The 24,209-nt window shown below is 45.9% G+C and overlaps 1 long non-coding RNA gene across 1 annotated transcript in view; it reads left to right on the top strand.

Annotated features, from left to right (window-relative positions):
- LOC124851027 overlaps window positions 1-23,148 on the top strand; it is a 29,059-nt gene extending 5,911 nt beyond the window's left edge. The window contains exons 2-3 of the long non-coding RNA XR_007032207.1: window positions 18,803-18,863; window positions 19,922-23,148. This is a non-coding gene — a long non-coding RNA (uncharacterized LOC124851027). The remainder of the gene's footprint in view (window positions 1-18,802; window positions 18,864-19,921) is intronic.
- The last annotated feature ends 1,061 nt before the right edge of the window (window positions 23,149-24,209 follow it).

Raw genomic sequence — 24,209 nt, 5'->3', positions numbered from 1 at the left:
TTTCTCTCCCGCCTCTCCACTTGTCTCGCCCTGCTCGTGCTTTCATCACACTCCAACCTTCCGTCTACCAGCCAACTCCTCCGAAACATTAAATCTCTCATCTTTTTCTCATTATGACCCATCCTCGGTCAAGGAAAGTATTATTTCAGACTGTGTGTCTCTGCCCTTGGCCTCCCTGGGCACATTTCACTCATACCACTTCACGCTGCCTGTCGACCGAAGCTGCACCACAGGCGCTAGTTGCAGCGCCATTGTACGATATTATCAAACGCCGACAGGCCGGTAAACCCAATTTTTTTTTGTTCTTACCTCAGGCTTATCATTAGTAAACCCCCCCCCCCCCCCCCCCCAACCCTCAGGATTTCGTAGGAGGTGAAATGGGATTTTGAATCAAACATGTTGAGATCTGCCCGATTCAGTGCACAGAGAAAAACTAAAGATACCTTATAGCTGCTGGCAGATGAGAACACACTGCAGTTTTGATTATTTTTAGCGTGTTTCTGCTTGAATCGCAGGATGGATTGTTGGGGTTTGGGTTGAGGAGGTTTTTACGACCTCTGGGCTGATGGAGTCCTTTGAATGCCATGTGCTCAAGTTTGGCAGATTTATGACTGTGTCATTCCAAATTTTCCAAAGCTGCAGAGACGGAGAGAGGATTTTCAAACAACACCAGGGCAACACTCATCATAACTGGGATTGTAGGAATAGATTTTCATGCATTCACCCCCGGCAGGAGTTAACGTTAAACAACAGACTTTTTTTTGTCTGATATTTCTTCCCTGATCCTGTCGGAGTCAGGCCTTGAAAGTGAAAATCCATACTCATGCGTGATGTGACTTTTCTACACACATGCAACACATACACACAAACACACTCATGGTCATGATAAACATGAGGTCTGTGATGATGAACATGTGAGACGCCGTCTGGATCCCTCTGCTGTCCATCTGTGTCACGCCGCAAACACACAAACAGATCGGCTGATGCACGAAATACAGACTGAACTAAACAAGTACTGCAAGAGAACACACTGTACAGCGTAGTGCAGATTGTACAGCACAGACTGAGGAGGGACTCTGAACAAGAGGGTCAACACAGGCCGCGTTCAACTTTATATGCAGTGCTGACTAAGGCCGTTTTCACACTTGAACAAGATCCGAATCAACGCTTGTGTTTCATTACATTGATCTGGTCAGTTTTGGTTTCACATTGCCATTTTGCGAGCGCACTAAAGAACTCTACATGACATACTGTACCTATGACCTGTCGTTATCACCTACGTGGGCTGCGTTTACCAATACTTGACTTTGATTGGTTTGTAGACGTGCGTGAGACTGACTGTGTTGTCAATTAGGCGGGAAGCCTTTTCTTTATGGTTCTTTTTCTTCTTCTATGATGACTCTCTGCCTCAATGTCCTGTAATTGGTCCGAAAGTCCCAACCATCCCAAAAAATAGTGTTCACCCTGCTAACGAACTGAACCATGGTTCAGTTTGATCCGGAACCCAGACCAACTCTTTTTGGTCGTACCAAATTTTGGTCTGTTGGTCCAAGGAACCTTTCACATCTGCAATTTTGGTTCGGTCGCAGCTCACAACTTGTGAAGTTGTCCCATGTGGGCCACCGTACTGATCAGAGATCCAGTTGTTTATGATTCAGAAAACAAGAGGAAGCCTCATGTTAATGTTTGTTTATCCTGATTCTGTTCCAAATGTCCAACGCATCATTTCACACTGATATAAAACAGTGCATTTTAAAGGCGACTATTACTCTACATAATCAATTTAATTACTTTGTCTGATCCAGTGTCAGATCCTTCCTGAGACATTGTTCAGTACCAACACAGTCAAACGTCTTAGGTGCATATTTAAATGCAGATGCAGACGTGAAGCTGCCAGCAGCCTGTGAGACTGTGCCAGGAAGCGAAACTGGTTTAAACAACTGGCAGGTCTCATGTATCTATGGAAAACCTGACGCCAAAACACAATTGAAAACACACTGGAACATGCTACAATGTTAAGATACAACCTGACAACACGTGTTAGTTTGGTCCTGCATCAAAACATGAACCTCAATTTTAATCACAAAGGTCAAAAAATGACATTACATAATTTCAAATTCAGTTAATTACCTCCATTACCTCGGCAGGCCTCTCTATAAAAACTACTGAATGTATTTCCACAAAGCTCTGTGAAAGGATGGGACTTGGGCCAAGGAAGCAAGATCCATTCATATCTCAACACTTTCTTTTAACACAATTAAGCTTTTTCATAGATTTTCCAGGGAATAATTCATGAAACTTGATGAAAACAATCTGGCATATTGAGGGGACCGATATCTATGAGTGTGTGCAGTTTGGTGTGGATCCCAAAAAAACTATTACTCTGAAGCTTTCACACATAATTAACCAGAAGTGACACCGGTTCTTAACACGGACGGTCTTAACACGAGGCGATCTCTTCCTCTGCAGCTTCACTCTGTGGGATCAGTGGCCCCTTTCGCTCAATCGCACTTGATCCGCCCGGGACTCCGGTGCGGATTCGTCCCTGAGTAGTTTGGTTAAACGACTGGGATTATGATTTCCGCGACTTCGGCATGAACATGTCACTGCTGTGGACGAGTTGAGCCAAAACCCCACGGCTGAGAAAACATTCAAGCGCCGAACGCGAGTTTTGTGTAACCAGTGACTCACCGGCTTCTTGAGACCTGCGCGACATGGTTTGCTGCGAAGGGGGGGTTTTCACTCTATTTGTTTGTTCTTTACTCGCGGGGGAGAATTTACGCTCACTGCATCCTCACTCCTGCAGCAGGTTTGCCTCAGTGTTGTGAAAGCCATAACTCTGACCAAAGCAGCTGTCAAAGTATAGAAAGAGCCGTGTATGAACCTGATGGAGGAGCACGACCAGCGTGTAAATCTCCTCCTCTCGACAACAAGAACCGACCTGTGTTTTTCCAAGTGAAACCAAAGACCTACCTTGGAAAGGTAGCCGAGGACTCTTTTTTTCTGCTGATGTCTCAATTTTGGGAAAGAAAAGAAAAAAAAGCCTTTGAACTTAACACCTCTTCAGAGGTCTCTTCGCCCTCCTGGTCCTGGGTGGATGGATGGATGGAGGGACGGATAGAAGGAAGGTGTGATGGCTGACCTCTCTTGAATAGACGGGTCGCTCCTCTCCAGATTCAGCCGAGCTGAGACGAACGGCAGCAGAGCTAAGTGGCTCCTGTGAAGAGGCCTCCAGAAGGTTAATGGGCCACTTCACCCCTGAGGTTCCAGGTCAGATCTGGAGATAAGACACTCTGTGAACCACGACCCTCACTGCTGCACTCACCTTGAAGAACAGGGACGTCCCTCTACCTGATTCATATAAAGAAAGGTTTTACAACAAGATTCTACAGCTCGTGTAAAGCTGCTTTCCAATCTCTTGCTGTAATCTGATTTAATTTCCAGGAATCAGATTTCCTGTCAGAATTGTCCAATTTTGGGGGGTTTGGCGGAACGTTCAACATTTATTGCCGATGCCAGATGCCGAACAAACGCCTCGAGTCGATCTTTTAACGAGTTGCTCGGACTCACCCGGCGTCCAGGTCTGCAGCTTCCTGTGCTCGTCGCCCAGTGGACTTGACGACCCGACATGGTGAAAAGACTTCACCCCAGAGAGAAGCGTCAAAGCGAGGAGCGCTCTCTCTGCAGGTACTTCGGTACCAAGAAGTAGCTGAATCCCCTCCCCCGAATTAAGCTTCACAAACGACTTGAGGAATCTGTCGCCTGAGTCTCTGACTGATTATTGGAATCATTGACTTTCAGGCGGCAGCTCTCATTTTCGTACGACTTTGTCATTTCTTCATCACTCGGTGCCCCGTGACAGACATTCATGCCGAGGTGTGTCCGTCAATAACTCTTTGTGTTCAGTTTGGCAGGTGGAGCCCTTCACATTCAGCTCTTATTGTCCGTTTACACCTGCGCTTCTACACAATCCACTGCTGCCCCTCTTCACATAAATAACGCTGAGGCATCTCCGAACCGCAGAGGAATTTGAATACTCCTGTAAATGGATCCATGTGACATAAATCATCAGACCTGGCTGCTTTTGACCTGGGAGACGTGGGGAACCTCGGCATCGGGCTCAAGAGGTTAAGTCTTTCTTTCAGAACATGTGGAAAAGAAGGGGGAACGAGACGCAGCATGTAAATCGGAGCATACTTCTGTGCTTCCCCCCCCCCCCCCCCCCCGCACCTCAGCCTGGCCCGGTGCAGGCGGGTCGGTGCGTTTGGCCCGAACTTCAAAGCGACTCAACTTTGCTCCAAACCAAAGTCTTGACAGCGAGAGTCCCAGATGCTTCTTGTGGAAGTCCAGCAGAGAGGCCGGGAGTTGGATCTGAATATCTGACGCTCCGTGCTCACCGCGCTGAAACACGACTCCCGTTTTAACAGCGCGGTCGACACGTCGCATGATCGTAACGTGAGGAGACAGAGGATGAGGTTGAACATTTTTATCACCGTTTCCGAAGCCAAACGCATCAAGTTTCACTTTGTCGAGTCAAATTTAATAGTTGAATCAAAAATGTAGTTTATTTGTGCAGCCAAATAAATACTCCAACATACTGTATGTTCAAACTCCTCTACAAACCGGACAGGTGCCACATCATCAACACGTACAGTCCACATCTTGGTCTTGTGGTTTGCAGAAGTAGAGTTCTGCTCGTCTCGCCACTGCAGCGTCCAGTCTGTCGTTTAGTTACAACCTCTCGCCTCGTGAACTTAACAATGGCTGAAGCTCTTGGCAAGCGACCGTCACCACCTCCCACCCACGAGCAGCCACGTTCAGTGTCAGAGGACAACGTACAAATCACACCTTTTTTTCAATTGCGTTCCGTTGTCTCAGCGGTGCCTGCAACGACACGCTCCCGCCGCAACATTCCCTCGTGTTCATTGTCCGGACGCCCACTCGCGCATAGCTTCTGAATTACTGGAACACTTTTGTAATGATACCCCTCGTCTTCAGGCCTTCGTCTTTATATATTTGCTGTAAATGCAGGTTCACAATTGCACTCGGTGGAGCGCAAACCTCCGCCAACAGTCCTGTTACGAAACCGCATTTGAATATTTGATACTCGTAGGTATCGGCCCCCTAAATGTACCTGGTTTTGTTCATCAAGATTTATTAATTATTCCCTGGAAAATCTGTGAATATATATATATATATATATATGCAATGTCAAAGAAATTATTGGATCCGCCCATTTGTCCGGATCCTTGCCAAGATTTATTGGATTCTGTCTTGGTCCACGTTTCATCCTTCTCTCAACTTTGTTGACTAGTTTTTGCGTGTTTACCACCTAACTAACCAACTAGCTAACTAGCGAAAAAATACAGTTGAAAACCCCTTTATCTGAAAATGCTAAGTTTGCTCGATTGGTTGCGATTGGTCTTCTTGATTTTGTTGAGCAGATTAAAACAACATTTCCAGAGCTTTGCAAACATTGTATTTAATAATCGCCGTGGGGTTAACGACAACCAGCTTCGATTTGAACGGCCAATACAAACAGCTGCCTCCGTTACTCGTACATGAGGATCACCATCAATACTGCGGGTGATTAGCACCGTCACGACGCTGCCGTCCCTGGTTTCACCCGCTCGCTCTTGGCAACCGAGGAAAAACCTGCTGCGCACCGTCCGATCCGAGCACATTGTCGAGCGGCAGCTCGGGTTTCCGCCCCGTCACCTTCCAGATCCAGCTGGACGCGAGCTGCGCGCTCGCCCAGCCAAACGCACACACCTGCTTCTGATTGGCGCAGCGCACGCCGCGTCGGCGATGATCACTGACAGGTCGCGCTGCTCGTCCTCCCAGAGACACGTCCACCACAGAGGACGGCTGGATCCACTCACGGGGGGGGGGGGGAATGAAAGCTTCTTTATTTCAAAGCCCGATTTCAGGAATTCATCAGTCTAGAACTTCAAAGATGCAGATGAGCCAATGCTCCAACAATGTTACTGTTTGGATGGCAAATGGTAAAATCTCCTGATTTTAATGCCCGAGAGCCGACGTGGATTCTCGTGCTGGGAGGTTGCGGTGCGACGGCGTGGACCGAAGCTTTCCTTGCTCGGCAAATATTTACCTTGTAAATATGATGCATAATAGATTTATTATTAATACCACCCTGCATGTAGGAAGACGCCACATTAAAACTTCCTGCAAGAAGAGTCATGAAAGTGACTTGTCAGTTCGTATCTGTAGATTAAAGAATACGAATCAAATCCCTCCACAGAAACAAAACCTAAACACAACGATGTGTTTCTCACTTCTCTCCAACTTCCTTGCCCTGTTCCCGGAGAGGACGTAAAGCTTTAAAAATAACTCACAAATTCATGTTCTGGAACAGTTTTCAACTTATTTTGCTCAAACAGAAGAAAGCTGAGCATTTGTTGGGGACTCTTCTCAGCTTAATCCTCAGGTGCTGTGGTTCCCAACCGGGTGGTCAGGACCCCTGGGGGACTGAGTCGCCCGGGCGGGGGGTCGCAAGTTGACTTCCAGACAACGTTATACAATGAGGCATATTTAACTGTTACAAACGGTTTTTGAATAAAACATAAACCATTTACCACAGGAAACACTGCGGCATGAGAACGTAGGTGCATGAATCAATCTGTGCTTTGACGTCCTCTGAGGGCCAACATTTTGGGAACAAGGTGATTTATTTGGGGCAACACTAAGATGTGTGTGGGGTTGTGTTTGTGGTTACGAACGTACAGTATCACCCAGTGCGTCACTGTGGCCCACTGCTGGTTTGTAGTATTTGATGACAATATAGAAAACGACTTGACTTCTCTTTGGTCCCAGATCAGCGGAGGTTTTCAACAAAACATGAGGATTCATCCTCTGGGAACCATGAATCTTTACACCAAGTGTGACCAGTGGGGTTTGAGGTCTGTGGGTGAAACTACAGCGTTTTCCTTCCACACATTGTGAAGACGTCAGTTTTTGTCGTTGGATTTCAATTATCGTTAGAAACAGAAAATGGTGACGGGGTCTTGTTTGACTTGAGCGTTTGTAACGATGCTTGTATAAGCTAATGCTCTGCGAGATCAAGACCGACTGGCGTCTCCGGGACACGCGGACTCAAACTCGCGGTCTTTTATTGTTCCATGTGCGGATCGCGTCAAACAGGAAATAGCTCCCAGATCCATGTGGTGAGGAGTGAAAACATTACAAGCCGCGACGGCCGCATACCTCCTCTGATGCCGACGGCCGCAGCAGCTGGAGGCCCGAGCGTTCGCATCGAGTGTCCTCATCTGTCTTCGCCCTTTTACGTCATTTAACGTGTTCAACTGTGACCTCGGCGACTCTTCAGCTCCACTTACTTTCCCCCCCTGCGTCTTCCCAGCAGCGGGCCTCCGCGGCGGATGTGGCAGATTTACATTCAAGCGTTTTGGTTTTTTTTATGTTGTTGCAGTAAATTTTATTCAGACGCTTTACTTATGGAAAAGAAGAAGAAGCGATACAGCAATATTGAAAATACAAATAAAAGTCCTTCAATTGACGTTCTACAAAAAAACTTAAGCATCATCGGCAGATCTTCATTATGCAGAATCGTGTCGGTTGTTTTCACATTCTGACTCGATTAAACACACGAGATCGGGAGGATTCATCTGCTCCTCACCGAGGAGTCGGCGCAGGCTCTTGTCATGTCGCGCCTGGAACTACTGCGACTCCGTCCTACGGCCGGACGGCCGACCATCATCCAGGAGGCAGCGGCCCGGCTCTCCCACGCCACGCCGCTCCTCCGGCTGGTTGCTCCAATCCGAGTCAGCCGGGGCGCCGGTACTCGCCTGCCGCGCTGCGTGAGCGCTAAGGGTCCCATCCACATCCAAGACGTGGCGAAACCTTTCCACCCCCAGCCCGTCCACTTGGCTCTGCTCCGCCCTCGCTGCGAGGGCCGGGCAGCCACCGCTCAACTAAATCCCGTCTGTTTTCTGTCCTGGTTCCTCGATGGGGGAACGAGCTCCCCGCCCACATCTGGACAGCAGGAACCCTACAGACGGAAAAAAACTCACCTGTCCAGACTGAACCGTAGTCCGTGAGCCGCCAGAACTCCAAAATGAACTGGATTCTTCATGGTTGAATGCACTTATTGTTAGTCGCTTTGGACAAAAGGTATCGGCTGAGTAAGTGTAACAAGGTTTAACATGTCAAGTGTCTTGAGACGGGATGGAAGGCAGACTCTTAAACATTTGGATGAAGCCACGCTAACCGTTGTCTCCCTTTAGTTCTAAACTTAGCCGCGCAGCCCTCTGGCTCTTTCTACATCCTCCTCCATGCAGACGCGAGCGTGGTTTCAATTTTTGTCTTCTGAAGCTCGACAAGAGCGCTAATAATAAGCGTTTTTTCCCAAAATGTCAAAAACAATTCCTTTTAATAAATTAGCCGGACAGAAAGTCATAAAAGTCTGCCAGCAACAGATGTCGCTCGCCCTTTCGTCTCCACTTCTGTCTGAAATCAGAGGGTTTGGCTCGAGTCCCGCACGACCCTGCACGAGAGGATGGATGGAACCAGAACCAGAACCAAACTCTGAACTAACAACATCGACTGATTTATAAGCAACAGTGAGCAGTTAGTGTCTTTCCAGCAGTTTTTATTTGAACTTTCTCGGCCGTTTGCATGTGAGAATTTGAAAAATGTGTGTGTGTGTGTGTGTGTGTGTGTGTGTGTGTGTGTGTGTGTGTGTGTGTGTGTGTGTGTGTGTGTGTGTGTGTGTGTGTGTGTGTGTGTGTGTGTGTGTGTGTGTGTGTGTGTGTGTGTGTGTGTGTGTGTGTGTGTGTGTTGAAGACATACCATGCCTGATTATTCATGCTGTTAAAGACAGTCGCTGGGCTTGAGGTCAGCAGCAGCTGTTCTTTTTGTCTGCGTGTGTGTGTGTGAGTGTTTGTCTTTGGTGATGTTAGAGAAGTCCTTGCATCGACTGTCTGACGTGACTCACACACACACACACACACGCACACACTGACTAGACACAACTCACCAGCTTGTCGCACACGTCTCTGATAAACGTCTCATGTCGGAGACGCACAAATAAAACACACACTCCAAATGTTGGAAGTTTAAGAGTCGGCTGCAAAAAAAAAACTTGTGCATGAGCAAAATCAAACCCAGAGGACAAAGAATAAAAACACACATGGTTCCTGGGGAATGAAAGGCTGCAGCGTCGTGACCCACTTTAAACATCTCGGAGTGTGAATCAGCTTTACTCGGGCCTGTGACGTTTCCTTGGTGTTGCGACCTCCCGCTCACCAAACAGTAAACCAAGACGGCCCGAGGCGCCGCATCGCCTCTAATCCCGTCTCACATCGCAGCTCCCAGAGAAGCGGATTAGTCGGTTCTGTTTGGATCCGTAACCAGGAAACGGAGACGGTGCCGATTTCCGCCGACTCGCCGCAAACCTGCCAATCATCTTTACGTCAGTGTTTCACCGAGACGTCAACGAATGAATCAGCTCCAATCACACCGACACCGTGTTCATAAATATTGAATAACTTGATTTACACAGGACTTTACAAAATGTTGAGCCTTGAACAATAAAATATGAAAATAAATTTAAAATTTAGGTTTTGTTTTTTTTAAGAATTTTTTGTTCTTGCATGTAATGTTGTTATTCACCACTGGGGGCAACAAAGTGTGACATTTTTAAAATCTCACGATGCAAGTAAACACAATATTGGATGATTGTGTAAAACAATCATAAGATTTAAATCCTTAACCATATTTCCTTTAATTGGTTAATTTCTTTTTTTGATCAGTTATGAATTTCACATTTTACAGAATATAAATGCACTTTTTTAAAAACTGTAATGTATCAGTGCCACAGGGGGCATCGTTGTCCGAAATTTGAAAATGTACACAGTGTCTTTTAAAACTTTTATAAAGTAAACACACTTCAAATTAGTAGTTATTTTCATTCATTTACTTCCTCATACATAGATAAGTTTAATAAGATTTGTATTGTATATTGGATATATGTTTTAAACAGCGGTTTCCAACCAAAAGATCAAAAATAATTCTGAGGCGTCTTATGATGATTAACAAAACTCCAAATTATTAATATATTTCTGAACGTTTCCACTAAATATATGTCCACTAAGTTTTACCTTGTCATGTCGTTTCCAGTGGGTCAAGTGAAACAACGTGAGATAAAAATTTGAAAATGAATCTCTGTTCAAACTACTCTCAACTCGTAGTCACAATAATTTTTTGGGCAATCACCCTTTCCAAAAACAGTAAACATTGTATTGTGAAATGATCATTTATCATGCAGGTAATCTAGTCTTCGCTCCGACAAGTTCTCATTTACAAATAAACACTGATTAGTCCTGTCTCAACAAATCTGCATCGCGTTGCGTCAGACATCGGTGACACAACTTCGGTTCGGCGATGATGCTCTGCGTGGGAAATTAATATCTGTATTTATTCAGTGTCGACACAACAGTAATTTGATGTTTGCTCTGGTGAATCTGGTGAAACCATGACCGACAAACTCACCAACACAAAACACTGTGATCATCCGTCTTGACTGTTGAGGACACAAAACTGTTATTCCTCTTTTAATCTTCAGACAAGGCAACTTAAACAACTCCTCACATGTACCAATTACTCTTTCTTAACAAATGGCCTCAGACCAGAACATCAACAACTCCACTGCCCAGAGATGATCCCGTGTGTGGGAGACGTATTTTTGTAATTTCACCTCGAAAGGCTCGTTCTTGATCTGGTGATTATCCTTTCACAGGCTGGTGGACTGCCAACGCAAACCTTACGCGTTGGGTGTGATTCACCGTTGAGAGAAAACCATCCTGTCGTACGAAACAGAAACTCTAGTTGGCCACGTTTGAGTTTGTCAGCAGTAGGTGGCGCTGTGTGTCGTTGGGCCCCTTGTTCTCGCGGCTACTGACGAGATCCTCACAACTGTCTGGGCTCAGCCGCTAATGGATTAGAAGCCATATTAGATGGTAAACGTTACTTAGATCCGACAAGTCGCAAAATTCTGCTGCTGACGTGACACAAAATTTGCTTCATTTGCGCGAGTTGAAGTATTCGATCTGGAGCGAAGTATCCGCATGGCGCGATGTCGCTAAAGCCACTTAGGCGCATTAACGATCCCGCGGCTAAACCTGCGCAAGTGACACAAAGCGAATTTCCGTGCGTTTGGTGTGAACGTAACGAACTACAACGTCACTCAGTGGAGCTCTCACTTCACCAAGAGCCAACAATCCACGCAATATGCCACTTTTCTTTTTCATCAAGATCCCTTCGCCAAGGAGGTTATGTTTTCACCCATCACCAATTTTCAAGGGCATAAAACATGGATGGGTAAAGAAATCTGGCATCAATGGGGGGGACCTGCTGGGCCTTGGTGGAGGTGTGTGGAACCAAACCAATCAATCAACAAACAGGAAACATTCAGCTTCCTTGGTGGAGGTAAAATCACAATCTTTGCGGACGTAAACCAAAGTGCTTTAGTCGCCAAAGTCTGTCCACCAACAACGCGACGGCCTCCCTACAATATTCGTGCAGTGCACGAACGTACTGCAGCACCGATGTTGCATGTGAACATAATCCAGGCGACAATCACCGTTTCCACCAAAACATAATAATCGTTTGTGGTTCAAGAAATGCGTCATGAACGAGCCGCAGGAAGTTTCTCGAAACGAATGAGAAATGTCTACGCGGCGATTCATGAGTGTACGTTCATACATAAACATCAGGAATTACAGCAGTGTCAAAGTCCAGAGATACCAAGTGCACAATGTTGAACGGGATTGTACCTGAAGACTGTTCAACAGGCAGGTGATGTGGGTCAATTAGACCTCGTGACTGAAGCGAGTGTGGGAGACGCAGCATGTTTGTGATGTTTCTCTGGAGTCTGCAATAATCTGGCGATTACTGAAAACCTTCCGAGCACAAACCGCGCCGACTCGCATCAAATCCACTTTTCCCCCTTTGTCGCTGATCCCCGGTGATTAATGCCCCTGACGAGCGCTGCTTTGTTCCCTGTTTGCACATCGCTGTCAGCGAGCTCAAGGCCTCTTCCCTGCCCAGACACGCCGCCCTCGCCGTGCCTACCGGAGCTTGTCCGGGCAAGGCGGCAGGCGAGTGCGCTCACACAGTGATGGGTGAAATGCTTTGGCAGCGTCGCAGATCATCTTCTGTTCGTAGCCGCGGGGAGACATGTTCTGTTCGAGTGACTCAACAAGAGAACCTGCACGAGTGGGCGATCTGGCCTTCTTTCCCCTCCGGGCCTTCAGTGGTAAGAAGAGGCGAGCGACGCCCCTAATCTGAAGGTTTCATCAGTAACTCTCTGTAAAGATCCTGCACGAACAGAAACGCTTTGACCTCCCGCTCGCCCTGACACGAGTCTTAGCTTCATAAAAAAACATAATCCTGTCAATCATTCTGAAGCTGCTGTATTTTCTAAAGGTGTCAAGTGATTCCACAAACGTCTGAGGATGTTCAGGTGAAAGCCGACGGCATCATCCAAGGCAAAGACGGCGAAGACAAATGAGAACATGGCCGACGTGAAGCACCGAGGGTCAGCAGGTCACGTTGAGATCTGCCGGAAACCGGAAATGGAATCAGCGGTGCGCCACCATAAAGTGTCCCCTGGCGGTCGCTCAGTTGGATGCGGTTTGCAATTTTACCACCAGATGTCGCCAGAAAATTACAAAAAAAATTGTACACTGTGGCTTTAATGTGAGAAACGCTTAATGTACCAAAGCAGCGGTCAATGATCCCCAAATTTCGTCAGTGGGGAAAACGCTAAATGCAAGATTACGTACATAGTCGTATGATTTGGGTTTAGTTTTTTGACAATTGTAAGTGTTTATGATAAGACATGTCAGAGAGACATTTGGTGATGGTTGATCGATAATTTGGCACGTTGAGTGTTTGAGAACGTCCCCAAATATGTTGAATATGAGATGAAGTCCATGGTTGAGAGTTCGAGTAGCCTCAACCTCAATCTGTTGTGTCAGCAATAGTGTTGTGCCAAAATAAGAACATGTTGCTTCCTGCACAAACGTTTAGATGAGAGAGATTTCAAAGTATTTTAATCGTCACACTGAGAAAGCAGCGCCCTCTTGCTGCTTGAGGCAATAAAACTGATTCACCACAAGATCCAGTGTGAAAACCACCGAGTGTAAACTGTGGTGTCGAGGCCAGAAAGGCCTTTGTGAGTCTTAATTATACTTTCACAGTGAATATGGTTGCCATATATTTAGCCGTTGAATTGCTGCATGTCACACTTTCAGTGGCACCATTGTCTCCGTCTGCTTGTCATTCGGTCGGAGGCGGAGGTTTCTCAGAGGAAGAGGAGTCGCTTCTGAGGACGAAGTAGATAGAGTTCACACGGGCCTCGCTCCGCTTCCGCTGCTCTGTCAATGGCCTCTGTCTTGCTCTCGCACGTTGAGTTTGGCTTTTGGCTCAGAAGGCGACCGGGGCGCCTCCTTCGACGAGAGGCCGGCAGCGGCGAATCCGCTCGTTCCGGCGGTTTGGTCGCTAATCATCGCCTCTCGGCTCCTGATGTTTGTTTTTTTTTGCTGAAGCGTCTCGTGCTGAAAACGCTGCATCGTTTTGTTCAAACTCTCTTGTCAGTTTTAAATCCGGTAAAGATGTGGAGCAGGCGCCGAGCCAGAGGGAGTGTGTGTGTGTGTGTGTGTGTGTGTGTGTGTGTGTGTGTGTGTGTGTGTGTGTGTGTGTGTGTGTGTGTGTGTGTGTGTGTGTGTGTGTGTGTGTGTGTGTGTGTGTGTGTGTGTGTGTGTGTGTGTGTGTGTGTGTGTGTGTGCGTGCGTGCGTGCGTGCGTGCGTGCGTGCGTGCGTGCGTGCGTGCGTGCGTGCGTGCGTGCGTGCGTGCGTGCGTGCGTGCGTGCGTGCGTGCGTGCGTGCGTGCGTGGTAAGTATGTAATCTCAAGGTGAGCTGGAAAAGTTCACACAAGCACAATCATGATAAGTGTGTGTGTGTGTGTGTTTAAAAGACGTAAATAATCACTGGCCTCTCCGTGACTGTTTAACATCAGCCCATAATGGAAACATCATTTGCAGAGACGAGCCGTCTCCTCCTATACGTTAAAGTGTCAGCTTTAACTCATCTGCTTTTTTTTTTATGGCAAAAAAGATTTGCCATAAAAACATTTTTTACACCTCAGCCATGAATTGGTTCTGTCAAACCGGAAATGTAGGATTTGTTTTTCATCTTCACAGAACAACAGAAGATATAGAATATCTATATATATAATTTGCACCATAAAAAAACACAGGTTATTTCTGTTAAATCCTTTTGACGGAATAAGTTTCACGTGATTGGTCGAGGGCCTGAGTCGACCAATAACTGAGTCCCTGTGTTAAACTCTTCTAACAAGCAAAATGTTGAGTTGAATCCGTGCGTCTATTCATTTTTATTCAAGTATTCAATAGCCTGTACCACCTTTTGAGGAAACCTCGGTCTGCGACAGAAGACGTCTTTGAAATAACACAGACCACTGTTGACCAGTCGGTTCATATTCGTAACAAAGATGTGGACTTGAAAATGTATCTGTGAATTCATCACCGCCGGTGCTTCAGTGTGGCTGGGCCTTGCGACGCATGTGCAGGTTAGCGGGCAGCTTTTGTTGTGGTGTTGCAATTTTTGCGGTTGGATTATTAATATGTGAATATTCGAGCAGCATTCCTGCTTCGCCTCGGAGACGAACTGCGGCGGTGCACGGACGAGTAGAGAAACCAGTGAGCAGCTCCAGACTGTCTGTGGGAGTGTCGGGGCCGAAGACTGTCTCCGAACGCTGGACACACACACACACACACACACACACACACACACACACCATGCATACACAGGTGCACATGTACACAAGAAGCCTAACACATGCATCAGCCTCACCAGTCGGCCGCAGTCACACACACACACACACACACACACACACACACACACACACACACATGTCGTATGTGCACACCTCACTGTCATTATGAACTCACCCTCTCATTATCATCGCTCTCTGGCACCACACTCCAGGTAAGAGAAGACCAAAGCAAACCCGGGCAGAGCAGCGAGTCATCACTCTCCGGGGCTAATACCATAACGACCACGTGTGCCCGCCTCGTCTGTCGCGACCTCATCCGAGTCTAACCCCGTGTGCGGACTGATAGGAAAGCTTTTATCAAAAGTTATATTTCTCTGTACTTGTCCTTCCTGTATGTTATACTATGTTGGATACTAGCAGGACATGAAACATCCTGCAAATCGGTTTCACTAAATCATATAAATCATTAGTCATTAATCATTATTATCATAAGTCATTTGAGAAGAGAAAGTTGTTTTTTTCTCAAAGAGCCCAGTCTCCAAATCCACTCCAAAACAGTTAGACCGTATTGTTGTCTCCACCCTGCCAGGAAAATGATTTTACTAAAGTGGTGCGCTTACAGTAAATAACGTTCGGAATCGTGTAGTTGAGAATCAGTTTAGTGAATGAAGCTCCTCGTTTCCTTTCCAAACAAGGAAATTACACCCAAAAGTGGTGTTTTGGTTGGAGCTCCTCATCATCACTGAGTCATTTTTTATCTTGTTGATAACACAAGGTCCTTTTTTTATTTAAATTTTTATTTAAATCAAAACCTCATTAGAGGCAAAAAAATAACCAATGGTTTCATTTGGGTTCTGTGGAATGTGGACAGAATCCAAATCGGTATGTTCCGATAATATAGTGTATGTAGTGAAGACTTAATAAAAATTGATTTGTCAGCGACTTGAGGACGTTCACTTCACAGACAATAAGAAGTGATGAGGGTTCATTCGGAACTGAAATTAGGATTCAAACGTTTTTCGCCTGTTCTGGCAGAACGAGGCTCAAGTTCCTCCGGAGTCATGATTTATGTGATGGTGTCTGATTTTTTGATTTGTGGCGCGACGGCCCTCGTTGCTCTGAAGTCCAAAGCGCTGTTGTTTACATAATTTAGATTTTAAGGTGCGTCCCTAATTGCAAATTTTTTAAATATGGTTATCGCCCCAAAGGTTTAAATTAAGTTTCTATTGGCAGTGGAACCAAACAACCCATTTCGAAATCTTCACCCTGGGGGCTAATTTTCTGGCCCAGTCTGGCAGACGTGTATTATGTTCAGGCACAAAAAAATTAATTGCAACTCTTAACATGCTAATGTTTGAGAGAAGATGTCATTAGTTGTTTTATTGTTTTTAAACAAAACACAGAAACATGAAAGTTCAATATTTTACCTGCAGCATAATGTGGTTAAAAATGCTTTCGACCAAGCTATCTAAGCTAGCCTAGCTTGAGCCTTTTGCTAACTAGCGTCTTAGCTAGCAAACAAAAGTTTTCCAGGTTTTTGTGCAGCTACATGTAAGGTATTTCTATTGCTAACGTTCACATGTTAACATGCACAAAGTTAGGAATATGTTACTTTCTTTGATGCTAACAACCATGAATGTGCGTACAAAGTTTAATTGTTTTTCAACCAACTACTGTGAAACTATACCTTTAGCATAGTGTGGCTAAAAAATGCTGTTTACTGGTAAATTGTATTCAAGCTTGCAAAAGCGTACTTTAAATGTTGAGTCTTTGCTAGCAACTGATAGCGTGGTCATTTAGTCTGAAGCTACATGTGAGCTTCTTTTTATCTTTTAAAATCTTAAAACGATGAGTACTAGAATGTTAGCATTTTAACGAGCCTGCACGCACACGGTTAGGAATATGTTATTTTCTTTGATTCTAACAACCATGAATGTGCGTTCGAATTTTATTGTTTTTCAACCAACAGTGACACTTCCTTTAGCACAGTGTGGCTAAAAATATCTTCTTGTAAATTGTATAAGCTCGTCTAGCTGACCTGAAAAGATGAGCCTAAATGAAAACATAAATCCCGGCACATTTGCACCTTCATGTAACTGACTGTACTGCTGCACTATTTCCACTATTAATATTCATGTCAATTATTTATATTTATTAGTCTTATTCTCTATATTTTTGCAATTTGTATTTTTTTTATATTTGTTTGTGTATATATTGTATATATTTTGTTGCGCTGTGTGAAACGTGCTCCTGTTACAATGGAATTTCCCAGCTTGGGATCAACAAAGTAACTATCTATCGATCTATCTTTTGATAACTAGAGCCTTAGCTAGCAACTAATAGTTGTTGGCCAGTTGTTTGTTAGCTAAGCTAAATTTGAGTTTAGCTTAGTTTTAGCTTGAAATTCAATCTCTGAATCAACCGAGTCTGTGTTTTTTCCACCTGGGCGACTGAGACGTTCTGCATCGCGTCCGCGACCTGCACTGACTCCAGTATGTTGCCGTGAGACTCGACCGTAGAGGTCAAACGGGCCTGACGGATGTGTAATGTTCTGTGTGTGACTTACAAGGCGTGAGAACACGGAGGTTATCATTCACAAGAGTGCTGCTTTGTAGTTGTAGTTGTAGTTTTTTTTTTTGCATCGCTCCCTTCTATATTCTGACATTTGCGAACAAGGTCAAACAGTGTAAATGCCAGCGGTGATATACTGTTGTGTGTGCATATCTGATTTACTGTGTGTGTGAGAACGTGGAGCTTGTCATTTCACAAAACCACATGACTGGCGCTAAAAAGGGGAGGGGGGTGGGGGGGAGGCAGAGGGGGTGGCGGTGGTTGAGGCCGCATTTGGATATGTTAAGAAGTCCTTGAAGGGTACGTGGTTGTAATCGTCAGATACACCAGTCTGACTCATTGTTTACGGCTCGCGACAAGGGCCAGTGTGCGCCGCAGCCGTCCATTCATCAGGCCACCGTTCCTGATTAGGGCCTGCGCTGAGTTATGGTGGGAACCAGTAACATTTCCTCCTTCATGTGGACCCGGGTTCCTGCTGATAACAAACGGCGGCACAAAGCCCTCGGGTGTGTACGTGCACTGTGCTGTGTTGCATTGTGGGGAGAGTGGTGCGTTCGAGGGCCCCCCGGTCGGATCCAGAGTGGCAGCGGGGTATTAATAGATTTATGAGACATGGAGGACCCTTTATATAAACCAGGAAATGCACATCAGAAAGAGGGTTCCCTCCCAGTGCCACTTATTCTGTTTTCTATTGAATCGCAGTTCTGTGTCAACACGTGGGCGAACTGTTGAGTGTTCACTTCAGCGGTGGGTTTGATGCAATGTGCTATTGTTGAACACACTATTTCATGGTTTCCTTTATATTTTCTTATCACATTGTTTCCAACGCAGTTGTATTTCTAAAGGTCGTAAAGATGCGACGTTTGTATTGTCGGAGGTTTCACTGGGGTCATATGGTTCCTCTCATGTTCCTGACACCCACAATCTGGTGAACCCTCAAGTGATTATGACCTAATCTTCCAGCTTTTTCCCAGGAGGTCGAGATGAATGATGTACAGTAATGTTGCGTTACTATCACGAGTCAGATCTTTTATATTTTATCATTTATAAATTTCTTGAGCAAAACCCAACTCGAGGAATATCTGGCCATTCTCTGTCGGGCGTGGACGTCCGTGACGTTGGGGAGGATTGTCAACGCTGATTGGCTATCGCGATATCGAGTCATGCGAATATCTTCGCCGGAGTAAAAGTATTTCAACTGGAGCAAGTGAAGCGAATGATGCAAAATTCGCTTCTACTCACGTCTTTGCATTGACTTTGTATGTGATCTCATCCTGCGAAAAACATCGTGTCGCGTCATGAGTCTTGTTTCATCAAATTTTTCAATTTAGTGAATTTAACATTTTCCAGGATGCACGAGAACATCATTTTTTTTCTTTTTTTTTTCTCGACAGGGAGCAATAAAGTCTCATCTGCTGTCTCCTCTACAGTCAATCTTATCGGCCATTCCTGCAAGTGAGTGTTTTTGTTTTTCCCTCTCGATCTGCCAAGTTAAATAACCTTTTGAGTTGTATAATAGATAAATGGGCCTGTGTGTGTGTGTGTGTGTGTGTGTGTGTGTGTGTGTGTGTGTGTGTGTGTGTGTGTGTGTGTGTGTGTGTGTGTGTGTGTGTGTGTGTGTGTGTGTGTGTGTGTGTGTGTGTGTGTGTGTGTGTGTGTGTGTGTGTGTGTGTGTGTGTGTGTGTGGTGTGTGGTGTGTGTGTGTGTGTTCTGTTTGGTCTCCGAGCACCGAGATCGTGTTTGACGGCGGCTTAGAACGAAACAAAAAACACCTCTTCTCTTACGGTGGCCTGCAGAGGTCGGGGCCCTGTTTGTTCACCTGTGTTGTGTTCTACCTTTCTCGTACAAACAATGGCTGCAGTGTCTCTCTGGAACATCAGCTAAGATCTTCTGTGAGCCACATTAATTATCATGAAAGACCTCCAGTGGGGGAGGAGTCTGTCTGATCCCGATAACTGCACCGTACCTGTGGTAAAATTCACAAACAGAAAAAACGGAGACTTTGTTATGTGTGAAGGAGCTGCTGGGCTGGATGATACTGTCTATCAGATTCATTAAATTATGTTCGTTATGGTCTAAATGTGTCTGCATTTGAAGAAAATCAATTATTAACAATAACTGTATATAAAGGAAAAGGAAGCTAATAAAAACGTGAATTGTCCCCAAGCTTTTAGAAAAAAAAAAGAAAGGATACGAGATTTTAATTTACGTCCGTGTTGCTCAGTCCAAATCGACTCATCCACGGACTGAAGATCCTTTGCTCAATTCTTTTCGTGTTTTTGGAGGCCTGACGAAATAAATATCGGGAAAACTACAATCTAAAAAGTTTAGAATACGTTTTATGAAGCAGATTTTTTATTTTTTACAGCGTGATGTTAATCAGCTCAATCTCACGACCCCGAGCCATAACTCAAGCACACAGGAAGTGAAGATTGTTAAACAGTTAAAGTTGCACAGTCTTCGAGACGCCAAAAAAAAGATGTCACCAAATTGTTCCCGCTGTTTGATTTCAGAGAATCTGCGGTAGAGGAACGGCACAGCAAGGAAAGCAAATGGGACGGAGACGAAACAAAGTGACCGCACGACAGTAAGGAGTGTCGTGTCAAATCATAAAGTTCTTTGAACGCATAACAACTAGCCATCCCTTTCCCCGCATTGCGGCGGCGGCCGGTAGCAGCCGACAACAGGGCCGGCCTGATTAGCGAGACACAGAGGAGCGCTGGCTCTGCATTCCCAGCTGCCTCGGCCCTGAACACGCTGTCAGCAGCACATCAGCGGACGCCACCCCCCCTAAGATCACCCTCCAGAGAGGCGGCACACATCCCCCGTCCTGCCGACCTGGGTAGTCGCTGCAGCGGCGCGTCAGCGGGAGCAGCCTGTTTTCCCCCTCTGCTGAAGTGCTCTTGAGCAGGAGGCTGTGGCAGTCGGGGGAGGGAGGCGGGGAGGGAACCTTTACAACAGCACAGCTCCCTCTCACCCCGGATGATCATGTAGCTCGACTCTTCCTGCGCTCTTCACTGAGACCTGTGACGATCCGAGTCCTTCGTGGGTCCGTCCCGGAGACGCGGGATCCTGGACGATGCTGATTTCAGGGGATTCAAACCCTCAGTGTCCGAGAGCCGCCGCCGCCACCTCGTGTGGTCCAAAACAATTAGCCGGCGGCGGCGGCGGAACGTAGCTGAAGGTTTTGACGCATTTTTGGCACCAGCTCAAAAGGTTTGCTTTGCCAAAACCAGGATGTAAAGCTGTCGCCATGTGCGATGCTGGGATCTCAGGTATTCCCAGACAACAATCATAATGTCAGTAATGTAATCTGATGACAGTCGTTGCCTCTGTGGCCTGGACGAAGCAGCCGCCAGTCACACCCACGTTCATTTTGACGTTAGTCTGAACTCAAACGCGATGCCGAAGTCCGTGTCGTTCTTTTAAAACCCTTTATCCTTTAGGCAGATCCGTGCCTCTCACGTGTGTGTGTGTGTGTGTGTGTGTGTGTGTGTGTGTGTGTGCGGTGAAGGTCCTTTCATGTCCAATCCATCGGCCGTCCGTCTCCTCCAACCGCCACTCATCCATCCCGCAAATCTGACAACTTTATCGTCCATTACACCGACAACACATGGGACTCGGCTCCCTCCCTACAACAAAAATAGATTTAAAAGCAGGGGACTGACAGATTTACAGTACATGACATAAATAACATTAGGTCCTTACAACCCACCAGACACCATATGAGCGAACAGGTGTCGCCTCCATTGTTCAGATTGTGCGTTCAACTCCACAGTCCACTGCTCCGCTTGCGTATCCATGTTCAGGGGTTCAGTGGGCTTAACTGATGGAAATTAATTTAGATTAAAATACATTTCTCTAAGTGCCAATTAAGACAAACGTAATGGTTAAAAATAAGTCTTCAGTATTGAACCAATACCCTTTGGGTTTCTTGTCCGTCAATAAAAACTAATAAAAAACTCACTTATTTTCATGTTCCTGTTAACAACCGGATATGGAAGGTTTAAGAAGTCCGTCGTATCAGAACTGATATCGTCTTTGTGTTTTCGCCTCGGATCATCTCCATTTCCCGCCCTTCTGAACTGCCAAGGGTTTAGTTTCGATTCTGTTTGCAGGGTTATTGTCGGAGTTTGATACAAATACTCTCAGAGACGTTGAGACGTTGATGCCGAGACCGTGGGTTTTACCACAGCTGCTATTTTATGAGGTGTTGATGGAAGAAATTCAACATTTGGGCAACAGGGTGGAGGCTGGGGAGTAGTATTGATCATGATAATGACAATACAAATAATAATAGCACCTTCAAAATCAAAATTTGTTTAAAGTAAGAAACCGAGTCTAAGCTTAAATAGGTGACATACGTTAAATAAATGACATTTAAAAGTTAAAAGATAAAATAAGACAATAAGATAAAAGCCTGATGAGTTGTAGTCTTTGGATGTTTTGTTGGACCAGAACAATGTGAGTTGCAGTAGTTTAAGTCTGAAGGATTTAAAAGCGTGGACGACTTGACTAGATCTGAAAATGAATGGAATGATCTGATCTGGGTTAAATGTCCCAGATGGAGGAATCTGGGCTGGTCGGTCAAATCATCAAAAGACATCTCCGAGTCAAATATTTGGCTGCTTTTTCTTTTCATGAGGACAAATTGAGATATTAATTAGTTCTAGTGTTGAGAGCAGATGGGGTAATTATAAGTATTTCTTATTTGGAGTATTTTAGTGGTAGTTTGTACATCACAAATAAAAAGGGGACCTGGAGTAGATCCCTGGGAACCCCCGGGAAAGTTGTGCACTTAAACTTTCTACACGCAACCGGTGAAGCTATAGATTTTATATCAGTCAACAGGTGGGCAATGACTACGCAGGTAATAACGCCCATGAATCTGTGCATTTGAAGGTCACTTGCTTTAATTGGCCCCAGATTATGTTGTCAGTGCGAATGGACCACGCTGCAGTTCGCTTTCAAAGAGGAATTAGACTCTGACGATCTTCACATGTTGTGATTTGGTTTGTTTCGGTGCCTCTCGGTGCGAATTCCATTTATTCTCACCTGTCCATCTGCATTAAAGGAGCTAACACCCAAAAATTCCTAAGGCACATTAACAAATACGTTTGGTATGAACACGCCATCACGCCCACTCACACCTGGCAGCTGTTGGCAGCCTCCAAAGCTTCAGCACTTGGCTTTGAATACTCCTTGCTGGTTTGCTTTATTAGAGCTGTTTCTCTTTTCAACATTTAGATTAAAGGAAAAATATCCCAAACCAATAAGCATCAAATGTTCACTGCCTGTAAGAGTGAAAGACGGCACCAAAAAGTTTGTGCCCGGCCTCGTTGTGGAAGACTGCAACTGCTGTTAGCTCGGGTCAAAGTCTGTATATACAGTAGAGATGGACGACATGACAGCAACCAAAAGTGAAGCCAAAACATCTGGATCGCCCCCTGGTGTTTGCCTGCAGTATAAGTCATAAACCCCCGAGTCCTCCATGTTGGCAGATGGGACATGGATCCAAATAAAAAGTTAAAGTGCAAGCAAGTACATCACAGTGAAGATGCTTTTGTAAGTTTTGTTAAAACAATAATAAATATATATATTTAATACAAACGGGTTGAAATGTCATGATTGGCAGCTGACACTGACTCGCTCGAGCGTGTTTATTGGAGGAACCTCGATACCGTGACTCCACTCCACGATCCCTACTCGTCACCAGCAGAAGACGGCAGCGTCCGAGACACTGTAGCTTCCTTTTTTCTGGACAGTGGGAGGAAAGAGGAGACGCGTCGTCCATCTTTTATTTACAGTCCCACCGCTTTGATTCACAGCGGTTGCCGAGGATTCAGGCGATGTCAACCGAGCGACGAGTCGTCCGACCCGAGCGACCGTATCTTACCGTCTTACTCCAATGGGTCTATCCTCGGATGCGACCCATTGGAGCGTACCGCTGCCAGGCATACCAGACCTCTGTCGTCATGGTCACAATAATAAACATGTGGTTATGGTTTGCAGAGCCAAAGTGGTTTTGGTAAAAGCTACTTGGTGAGGACGGATCTTCCTGCACGCAGGTGTGACTTGATAACTCTGTCCAACAGCTGCCGCCTCCACGAAGCGACGGGCTGCAGAGCAAATTCTTCCAATATTTTCACTTTGGTTCTTTATCAGATCCGTTTCTTTACAGCGGCTCGGCCCTTTTTCCAACCGTTAAAGGGAAGTTTGCAGCGGCGGCAGCAGCAGTTGCCGTGGTGCTGATCAGACCAAGAGGCCGTGCCAGGCAAAAGTCGGGAGCATTGAGGGAGTGTAATCTAATCTGCGGCCGGGGCGGAAAGGATGTTCTGCCAGTCAGCCGCTCTCTTATTAGGACATGTGGGACCAGCTGTTTGTTCCGTCGCCTCACTGAATACATGAAGACCGGGATTCGTGTGTGTGTGTGTGTGTGTGTGTGTGTGTGTGTGTGTGTGTGTGTGTGTGTGTGTGTGTGTGTGTGTGTGTGTGTGTGTGTGTGTGTGTGTGTGTGTGTGTGTGTGTGTGTGTGTGTGTGTGTGTGTGTGTGTGTGTGTGTGTGTGTGTGTGGAACCAGGTGGAACTACACCTGCACACGTCACAGTAGGTTTGGCGGCGTCATGGTAACCAGCCTTGTTTTTTCTCTTCTTGGTCCCGGTTCATTTGTCCCGTTGGCCTCTGGCTGGTTGTCAGGCCCCCGGGGTTCTGCCGGTGATGGGGCGCGGCAGGTCGGGGGCGGTTCGGGCTCGCGGCTCGCGGCGCTCGGCCGGCCTTTCGGATGAGCCGCTGGTTTGCTGC

Source organism: Scophthalmus maximus, chromosome 15, assembly GCF_022379125.1.
Source record: "Scophthalmus maximus strain ysfricsl-2021 chromosome 15, ASM2237912v1, whole genome shotgun sequence".
In the NCBI taxonomy this organism is placed as follows: Eukaryota; Metazoa; Chordata; class Actinopteri; order Pleuronectiformes; family Scophthalmidae; genus Scophthalmus; species Scophthalmus maximus.
The sequence above is the reverse complement of the archived record's forward strand: the minus strand, read 5'-3'. Positions and strand labels throughout refer to the sequence as shown.